Genomic DNA, 10,636 nt, shown 5'->3' on the forward strand with positions numbered 1-10,636 from the left:
TATTCCAGGCTGTGACAATGACCCAGCCTGGACAGCCCCCTGGGAGAGAAGAGATTCCTCCTCCTCTGCCTCTGTCCAATGAGTGAGCCCTCACTGTGAGGTCACACCCTGGTCTGAGACTCTCCCACACTTCTCCGCAGCTCCCCCCACTCTATCGACTCTCCTAATATTCTTGTACGTTTCAAAAAGGATTCTCTCGTTCTATATTCAAACAAATACACCCAACTTACACCCTCCATGATGACAGAGTAAGTGAGTCTTTGGAATTCCCTTCCTCAAAAGGTGGATGGATGCAAAATGTTTAAATATTTTGAAGGCAGAGGGAGATAAATTCTCAATGACCAAGGGGATGAAGATTATTGGGGGGAGGGGCGCGGAATATGCAGGAATTATAGATCAAGGTGGAGACTGGATCAGCCATGATCCTATTGAATGGTGGGGCAGATTTAAAGGGCTGAATGGCCTCCTCGTGTTCCTTGTTCATGTGTTTGGAGCCTCATCATGAGACAGTCCAGTCCCTCCATCCCAGGGATCAGCTGAATGGATTTTCTCTGGTCCCAGCCCATCTTTCCTGAGAAACCGGGTCCCCAGTTGTTTAATATCCTTTCCTGATTCCCTCCTGGATCTGGATGTTATCTCTTTTTGATTCATGGCTGAGGACTTTCAAATCCCACCATGCTGCAGCTTTCTGCAGTCTTTCTCTGTTTAGGAAGAATAGAGGAGGTGAATATTATTTAGAGTATCACCTCACATTGTCTCACATTATATATTTTCTGCCAAAGTTTTTCCCACTCGCTTTATCCTCCGTAGACTGTCATCCTGCCCACTCCCCTTCCCACCTGTTTGTGTGTCATTCACGCCAGCGACTCTCATATGAAGTAGTCTAGTGTGTGATATTTTTATCAAACACCTTCTGAAAATCCAAAGGAGTTTCATCCACTGCTTCCCCTTTCCCTATCTTGCTTATTACCTCCTCAAAGAATCGGCTACGATGGATTGGGAAGGGATTGAGAAATGTTCCTGAAAGGAAGCCAGGGAGAGGCCCGTGACAAACATTCAAAGGGCAAACGAGTGAACTGCAAAGATTGTAGATTCCTGTCTGGTACAAGAGTGCAAAGAGAAGGTAACCAAATCATGGGTCATCAGGGAAGTTAGAGATAATATTAGATGCGAAATAAAGAGGCAGAGAATTGGCAAGAATGGACAATAGACCCGACGGTTTAAAACCATTTAGAATGAGGGCCAAGGGGGAAGGGGGAAACTTGAGAGTAGGCTTGTGGGGGGGAAATGTAAGAACTGACTGTAAAAGCTTCTATTGGTATATAAAGAAAAAAAAGATTAGTGAAGACTGAAGTAGGTCCCTCAAGTCAGAAAAAGGAGCAATTTATAATGGACAACAGAGAAACTAAATTCACAGCTCACTGTCCTCAAACAGGAGGACTCCTGTAATGTCCCAGAAATGATGGGAGAGGGAGGAACTGAATCAAACTTGTATTAGCAGAGAAATGGTGTTGGGGAAGTTGGGATTAAATCCCCACAGCCTGATAAGGAAATAGCCTGAGGAAACAGCGGGTGCATTGGTGTCCAGGAGGGTAGCTAATGGAACCCCACTCTTCAAAAAGGGAGGCAGAGAGAAAATCAGGGAATTAATGACTGTCAGTATTGGGGAATTTATGAAGCATTATCATGGATTTATGGCAAGCATTTAGAAAACAGTGGTAGAATCAGACAGTCAGCATGGATTTACAAAGGGAAATAATGCTTGACAAATCTGCTGCAAGGGGCAAAACAGTGGTAGAATCAGACAGAGTCAGCATGGATTTACAAAGGGAAATAATGCTTGACAAATCTGCTGCAAGGGGCAACTTTTTCACACAGAGGGTGGTGCGTGTGGGGACTGAGCTGCCAGAGGAAGTGGTGGAGGTTGGTACAATTGCAACATTTAAGAGGCATTTGGATGGATATATGAATAGGAAGGGTTTGGAGGGATATGGGCCGGGTGCTGGCAGGTGGGACTAGATTGGATTGGGATATCTGGCCGGCATGGACGGGTTGGACCGAAGGGTCTGTTTCCATGCTGTACATCTCTATAACTAAGTCTTCAAGGATTTAACCAGTGGAGTTGATTGGTGGTGCCAGTGGATGTGGTTTGTTCGGACTTTCAGAAGCTTTTCAACAAAGTCCCACATAAGAGATTGGGGATAAAGTATTCAGATGGATAGAAGGCTGGTTGGCAGACAGGAAGGAAATAGCAGGAATAAATGGGTCTTTTTCAGAATTGCAAGCAGTGACTAGAGGGTTACTACATACATCAGTGCTATTCACAATATATGTTAATGATTTAGATGAGGGAATTAAATGTAACATGTAACACCAGTCATGGCTCTGAGCTGCCCTCAGGCTCCGACACTGAGGGTCGTGTGTTTAATTCCAACACCAAAGAATTCAGCACATTATCCCGACAGAGACTCAGCGCCGCGTTGTCGGAGGGTTGGCGCCGAGGGAGAGTGGCGCTGTCTGAGCCGAAGATCCCCATGGAAACAATGGCCATAACACAGTAAACTGTAGCATTCAGTTTGAGGGGGAGGATCGCTGGTTGGAAACAGCTGTGCCAAAATTAAATAAGAGTCATCAGCATGGGATGAGGGTAGGGCTGGCTGGAGTGGACTAGGGAAGGAGGTTAGCAGCAGATGGTTGAGGAATAATAAATAATGTTTAACAAAATAGTTAATGACTCACAACAAAGATATATCCCAATGAGGAAGAAGGGCCCTAGAAAAGGGGGTATGTTAACCGGGGAATGGCATCCGATTGTATGTATTTTCTTTCAATGCGGTAAGCGTTGATGATAGGGCAAAGGACTGGGAAAGGTTTAAAAACTAACAAAAGGTGACCCGCTTTGAGGGTAAACTTGCAAGTAATATCAATGCAGACAGTAAGAGCTTCTTTAATTTATGGAAAGGAGGAGAGAAGCCAATAAAGAGCCTTTAGAGAATGAGACTGTGGAGATGATAATGGGGAATGAGGAGGTGAATAAATACTTTGGAATGCTGTTGGGGGGGGGGGAGGTGGAGGAATGCTGAGGCCTGCCAGAGAAATGTGTGACTGTGGTTTTGTTTGTGGTTGGTGTTGCTGCTTGCTGTTTAACTGGTGCTGAGGGACCACCGCACCGAGGGTCAGATCTTATCTGGGCCTGCAGCTTCATGTGGCCAGATCCCTTCCTTTGAGAGAAACCATCGATCGCAGCATTGTCTGTTGCCATGGATACCCTGCAGAGTAGGGCTGCAGGCAGCATTAATGATTGAACAGGATTAAAATTCAGAATCATTATTAGCCATAACTTGTGGAAGCTGATGACTGTGGTTTTCTGAGCGACAGTTCACATCCCTTCCCTTGGGATAGAATCACATTGGTGTCCAGGTGGCCATTGAGCCTTCATAATTATGCTGGCTCTATGAATGAATGGGACACCTTATGTCATTGGCCTCTTTTTCAGTTTGAAAGCCTTGATGGACACTATCTCCCCCACACCCTGAGGCAGCACATTCTGGTCCCTCTCTCCCTCCCCGTGTCTCCATCCCTTCTTTTATCAATCCCCTCAACCCTCTGCCTCTGTTTCTCCGTCCCCCAATGGGAGCCGTTTCTCCATGTTCCCTCCAGACCCCTCATGAATCTGAAAACCTCGATCAAATCCATGGAGACAATCCCAGCATCTTCCATCTCTTCTTGGGACTGAAGGTTCTCATCCCTTGGAACCAAACCTCATCTTAGAGTCAGAGTCATACCGCACGGACAGGCCCTTCAGCTCATCCTGTCCATACTGACCAGCTTTCCCAAAACTAAACTCGGCCCATTTGCCTGTGTTTGGCCCACATTGCTCAAAACCTTTCATGTACCTATCCAAAAGATTTTTAGATGTTGTAACTCTATCTGAATTTACCATTCCCTCTGGCAGCTCATTCCACATACTCACTCACCACTCTGTGTGAAACGTTGCCCCTCTGGTCCCTTTTAAATCTTGCCCCTCTGGTCCCTCTCACCTTAAAAAAAAAAAAAGCCCCTTTGTTTTGACCTCTTCCCCAGCCTGGGGGAGTTGGGGGAACCTTTGCTATCCACCTTATCTATTCCCTTCACGATTTTATAGATCTCATTTAAGGTCACTTGTCAACCCCTCACGGTCCAGTGAAGTAAGTCCCAGCCTGTTCAGCCTCTCCTGATAACACAAACCCTCCATTCCCAGCAGCATCGTAGTAAGTAACTCCCGTCTTGTATCACAGCAGCTACCCCAATCCAAACCTCATCTGATTGGCCACTGGATGTGGCTATTGTTCCATTTACTGCACCCACAGTCCCATTTACTGCACCCACAGTCCCATTGGCAAACCTCATTCCCCATTTAGGTTGAAGATTATCTTCAGTGCAGGTAATACATCAGCTTTTGGAAATATTTGTAAATACTAAATGACATTCATATAATCCCTACAGTGTGGAAGCAGGCTATTCTGCCCATTGAGTGCACACTGCCCCTCTGAAGAGCATCCCACCTCATCCTCCTAACCCTGCACTTCCCATGGCCAATCCACCTAACCTGCACAGCTTAGGAGGGCACTGGAGCACGCAGAGATAACCTGCACAGACACAGGGACCCTCCGCACAAACAGTGACCCGAGGGGGAATCGAACCTGGGTCCCTGGTGCTGTGAGGCAGCAGTGCTAACCACTGAGCCACCATGCCACCCATTCTTCCTTTTAGCAGCATAACGTGCAACATACGCACACACACACACACACACACACACACACGTTTCTCAGTTTCCAGCTATCTCAGTTAGCACTGCTACCTCAAAGCACCAGGGTCCCAGGTTCGATTCCAGCCTCGGGTGACTGACTGTGTGGAGTTTGCACATTCTCCCCATGTCTGTGTGGGTTTCCTCCCACAATCCAAAGATGTACAAATCAGGTGGATTGGCTATGTTAAATTGCCCATAGTGTTAGGTGCATTAGTCAGAGGGAAGAGGGTGGGTTACTCTTCGGAGGGTCGGTGTGGACTTGTTGGGCCGAAGGGCCTGTTTCCACACTGTAGGGAATCTAATCTCTGTACATGGTATAGCAGCCAACAGGCCAGGCAAGAAACACAGTCTTAACCCTCTGAAACCTTGCCCATGACTTTTCAAATTGGTCCACCTGGTTTTCTGCAGCCTCTCCTTCCTACAGTGTGACTCCTATATCTGTACACAGTATCAACGTCACCTCCTTCCTCTGGTCTCTCTGACCTGCTGCCTGCAGGGTCCACTCCACCAACATACCTACGTTCTTCCAGAGTCTGCAGTGTCATCCTCACCGTTTCTAATGTCTGTGTCTCGTGTCACCTGCACATTTTGGAATTGTGACCTGTGTCCAATGACTATTACTGTCAGCTTCCTGCCACTCAGCCACAGTGTTGCTGTCCCTTCCACACCATGGCCTGTGAATCTGCTCACACGGCTGTTGTGTGGCGTGATATTGAACACCTGGAAGCCCATGTACCCCCACATCCACAGCATTATCCTCATTGAGCCTCTGAACATAGGAACGAGGAGCAGGAGGAGGCCATGCAGCCCATCGAGCGTACCCTGCCATTCAATAAGATCATGGCTGATCTTTCCATGCCCCCAGCTGCACTGACCCGCCCTCTCACCATTACCCTTAATTCCTTTATTGTTCAAAACATTGTCCATCTTAGCTTTAAAAACATTTACTGAGGAAGCCTCAACTATCTCCCTGTGCAGGGCGTTTCACAGATTCACAACCCTCCGGGTGACATAGTGTCTTCTCAATTCAGTCCGAAATCATCAACCCCTCATTTTGAGGCTATGCCCTCTTGTTCTAGTTTCACCTGCCACATCCTCTCTACTTCTATCTTATCTATTCCCTTCAGAATTTTATATGTTTCTATAAGATCCCCCTCATTCTTGTAAATCCCAATGAGTGTAATCCCAGTCTACTCAACCTCTCCTCATGAGACAACCCCCTGTACTCCAGATTCAACCCAGTGAACCTCCTGTGCCAGGACATCCTTTCTGTAACTCCTTTAACTTGCTGCAGCTTGTTGATGTGATTTCCTCTGGTTTGGTTTGGGATGATGAAAGTTCTTGGTTTGTGAGAACCAAAACCACGCCCTTCGTTCTGGTCAGACCATCTCTTCCGTTTTCTGCTGGTATTCTCACTGTGTGTCAGTGAGGAAGCTGACGGAATAATTGCTTGTGTTTGGAAACCCTTTCGACACTGCGATTCTGACATCTCGCTGGGTGAAGCAATCAGAGCCCAGCTCACTCCACTCTGCTGCTGAGGACCAGGAGCAGTCCCCTGTCCCACTTCCACCTCCACCCCCTGGCTCCAGACCCACTCACTGCCCACTCCCTCTCTGCCAGAGTACCCAGGCCAGGGCTGTTGGCACATTGTTCATCATTCACCCATCATCAACTCAGTAGATTTGAAATGTTGACTGTTTTCTCCATAAGACCATCAGAAATAGGAACAGGAGGAGGCCATTCAGCCCCTCAAACCTGTTCCACCATTCAAGAGGATCGCAGTTCCCACATTCCTCACGTTCACTTTTCTGCCCTTTTCCCCTCGGTTCCCCGACTGATCAAGAATCTCTCTCAACCTTAAATATCCACAAGGACTCTGCCCCCACAGCTCTCTCTGTGACCAGGAATTCCAAAGACACTCAACCATCACAGAGAGGAGAAATTCCTCCCCATCTCAATCTGAAATTGGCGCTCCTTTATTCTGAGTCTGTGCCCTCTGGTCCTAGACTCTCCCATGAGGGGAACCATCCTCTCAGCAATGACCCTGTCAAGCCTCTTAAGAATCCTGGAAGTTTCAATGAGATCCCCTCTCATTCTTGTAGACTCCAGGGAGTAGATTCCTGATCTTCACTCATTAGACAATCCCTTCCCATCCCAGGGACCATCCCAGTGAACCTTCTCTGAACTGCCTCCAAATGAAATGATATCTTTCCTTAAATAAGGGACTGGAACAGCTCACAGCACTCCACGTGTGGTCTCATAGAATTCCTCTGGTGTGTCCAACACAGTCCACACTGACCCTCCAAAGAGTAACCCACCCAGACCCGTTCCCCTGCTCCATTACTCTACAGTTACCTCTGACTAATGCACCTAACCAACACATCCCCAAAGACTATGGGCAATTTCCCATGGTCAATTCACCTGGGCCGTGGGAGGAAACCCACGCAGACACAGGGAGAATGTGCAAACTCCACACACAGTCACCCGAGGATGGAATCGAACCTGGGTCCCTAGCGCTGTGAGGCAGCAGTGCTGCCAAGCCACCAGCACCATCTACAGTTGCAGTAAGACTTCCCTACTCTGATACTCCAACCCCCCTAAAGTAAGGGCCACCATTCTATTCCCCCTTCCTGATTCCCTGCTGTCCCTGTGTGCTAGCTCCCCAGATGCTCTCTGGCCTCTTCAGAGCTGTAACTGTTTTTTTGCAATCTAATAAGCTTCTTCCTTTATTCTGAACATGAGTCAGTTCCCCCTCAGACTGATGCAATTGACTTTATTTCAGTTTAAGAATCTGTTTTGAACTTGAGGATGTCTATTTCAGACTAAACATGGGATTCAATTTTATTACAATCACTGTTTCTCAGTGTAACTATTCCTACGACATTCTTAATTAAAACTCAATCTTAAATAGATTTATCTTGAGCTCGGTAACCATACGAGGGAAAAGGGATGGGAGGAGTAGGTGAATATGGTGAGGGGAAGTGGGAATGGGAGGAGGCTGGTGTGACGTGGGGCACCATAAAGCAGTTGGGCCAAATGGCCTCCGATTGTTCTGAGGAAAGGTTACTTGACCCGAAACGTTAGGTCTGCTTTCTGTCCACAGATGCTGCCAGACCTGCTGAGATTTTCTGTTTCTGTCAGTGGCTTGTGTATCTACTGGGAATTCTGTTTAAGACCACAAGTTGCATAGTGTAAGGATTCTAAACACCTCTGACTCTCATTACATGGCTTGGCTGAGACTGTATTGAATGGGGGAACAGACTTGATGGGCCGAATGGTGCACTGCTGCTTTTGTTTCTTGTGAGATTATGTTCTTATGTCCCTCTTTACTGCTTCGGCAGTTCAGCGCAGCCACTCCCTGTGCTCTCAGGTTTCGCATTTCTTACCATTTAGCTTCCAGGGTTCCTGACACCCAGTTTACACCCAGGTTTGGCTCCGTATCAACAGGAGTCAAACAAAACCACAAACAAACAAACACCCAAAACAAGGAACACTGCTTTCTTCGGTTTGCCCGCGGTGGTTTGTTCACACGTGAAAACGCCAGAACCGGGAAGCTGAGGTATGACCCAGACCTTTACCAGCAATTCCCACCGCCTCCCGAGTTCTGGGAAACCTTGCCAGAGAGCGAGGGATTTTTGGTGTGATGTCACTGATGTCATGTGGGAAGAGTGGTAGCTGGTTGGTGCACACCTCGATCCCACAGTCAGCATTGTTGTGGTGACCCAGTAACCAGCGTTTAGGGAATGTTCAACAACACTTGGAAATATTGGCTGTGGGATCTGTTACACCTGCCTCAGAGGCCAGACTGGCTCTCATTTTAATGTTTCATTAGAACGCCTACCATCCGACGGTGCGGCGCTCCCTCGGCACTGACCCTCCGACGGTGCGGCGCTCCCTCGGCACTGACCCTCCGACGGTGCAGCGCTCCCTTGGCACTGGCACTCCCTCGGCACTGACCCTCCGACGGTGCCCACTCCCTCAGCGCTGCAGCAGGTCTACAGACTGAAGGTCGGAGTTTGAGGTGGTTCCTGTTGGGACAGGCTGGTGCTGACAGAACTCCCTTTGTGCTGAGGGTGGGCCTACTGTTTCACAGTGAGTCCCTGAGGCAGTCCCCTAGTGAAGCAGGTTTCACTGCAGTCATTTGCTGTTAAAATAACGAAAAGGGTTTCTGGAATATTGTCCATTGTCTTGGATGTAAAATTCACCAGGGACTGCAGCTGGCCTTGCCGTATGTGTGAGGGTCTGGGTGTAGGCCCCTGACTGAGTGACTGACTGGGCTCACTCCTCACCAGGAGATAGCAGCCTTGGGGAGGGTGCAGAACGATCCCAAGACTAAAACGGTAAACTTCTGAGGACAGATCTCTCTGAACCAGCTTTCCTTCCCCTCGCGTACAGAAAATTCTGGGATGATTTTATCAGGAGGTTTAAAATGATCAAAGATTAAGATGATTAAAGAGTTTGACTGGATCGATGGTGAGAATCTATTTCTTCTGATGGATGGGTCACAACAAGGCCATTTTGGAGGGGAGTCAGGAAGCATCTCCTCACATGGGGGTGGGAATCTCGCTCTCTCCCCCCCCCCCCCAAGGAACAAGGGTCACGGGTCCTGAAACTTTAAGTCTGCCAACTGGGTTTTTCCAGCAGTTTCTGTTTTTGTGTGGAATGTTGTGATCAGTGTTGGGCCCGGTGTCTAAGGAAGGATGTGCTGGTGTTGGGGGGGGGGGAGCCAGAGGAGGTTCACAACCATAATCCCGGGGATGAAGGGTTCATTGTCTCAGGAGCAATCAAGGTCGCTGGGTCTGGAGGCAATGGGGGTGGACGGGGGGGGGGGGGGGGGGGGGGGTCTGATTGAAACTTCCAGAATCCTGAGAGACCTGGGTAGAGTGGATGTGGAGAAGATGTTTCCATCAGGAGGAGAGACTAGGACACAAGGGCACAGCCTCAGGGTGAAGGGACCACCCTTTGGAACTGAGATGAGGAGGGGTTTCTTCAGCCAGAGGGTGGGGAATCTGTGGGACTCCTTGCTGTAGGAGGCTGTGGGGGCCAAGTCTTTGCGGGTGTGTAAGACAGAGAGAGGTTTTTGATTAGGAAGGAGATCAAGGTACAGGGATGAGGCAGGAGAATGGAGTTGAGCAACAAATCAGCCGTGCTTGAATAATGGAGCAGAGTTGATGGGCCAAATGGCCCAATTCTGCTCCTGTGTCTCTCGCTATTTGTGTTACTCGGAGCTCCATGCTCATCTGCCAGCCTAGAAACCACAGTTAAAATTCAGATCAGCTCTGATTACATTGAATAGTAGAACAGGTTTGAGGGACTGAATGGCCTCTTCTGTCCCCGTGGAACTCTGCCCCAGCTCAGTATTGTCTTCTCTGCCCGTGGGCTGGGTTTCTGGGATTCCCCCCCTCTCTTCACCCAGCCGACACAGTGAGAGTGAGTTGGCCATTCCCCTAGAGTCACTTCCAAAGCTGTGCTCCGTTTGAGACAGAGTCGAGGTGGTGACGGAGTCTGTATGCACACTTGTTGCAATGTGACTGGAACGGCCAGAGTTAATGAGTCACACCAGAGCAAGGTGCTGCTACTGTACTTGCTGTGCACAATGTGATTGCTTCCCAGGCCGTTAGGAACCAACTGTGTGTGTGGGCACGGTGCCTAGGTCTGTTTTGTGCTGAATGATTGCAGAGTTCTAAGCAGAAACATCACTCTGTAACCCTTTAATAATCAAAAGGAATCTCAAACCAGGGCAGAGAGAGCAACACATAATGCCGCATGGGATTGTGGGTCAAGCTGGAGGGGAAACACGGTTCAGTGGAATTTTAGAGTCATAGAGATGTACAGCATGGAAACAGA

At 48.4% G+C, this 10,636-nt stretch overlaps 1 protein-coding gene across 1 annotated transcript in view; it reads left to right on the forward strand.

The window, feature by feature from the left end:
• The first annotated feature begins 7,919 nt into the window (after positions 1–7,919).
• LOC122550983 (rho-related GTP-binding protein RhoG-like) overlaps positions 7,920–10,636 on the forward strand; it is a 7,913-nt gene continuing 5,196 nt past the window's right edge. The window contains exon 1 of the mRNA XM_043692566.1: positions 7,920–7,980. The gene's annotated coding sequence lies outside the window, so the exon portion shown is untranslated. The remainder of the gene's footprint in view (positions 7,981–10,636) is intronic.

Source organism: Chiloscyllium plagiosum, chromosome 6, assembly GCF_004010195.1.
Source record: "Chiloscyllium plagiosum isolate BGI_BamShark_2017 chromosome 6, ASM401019v2, whole genome shotgun sequence".
NCBI classification, from domain to species: Eukaryota; Metazoa; Chordata; class Chondrichthyes; order Orectolobiformes; family Hemiscylliidae; genus Chiloscyllium; species Chiloscyllium plagiosum.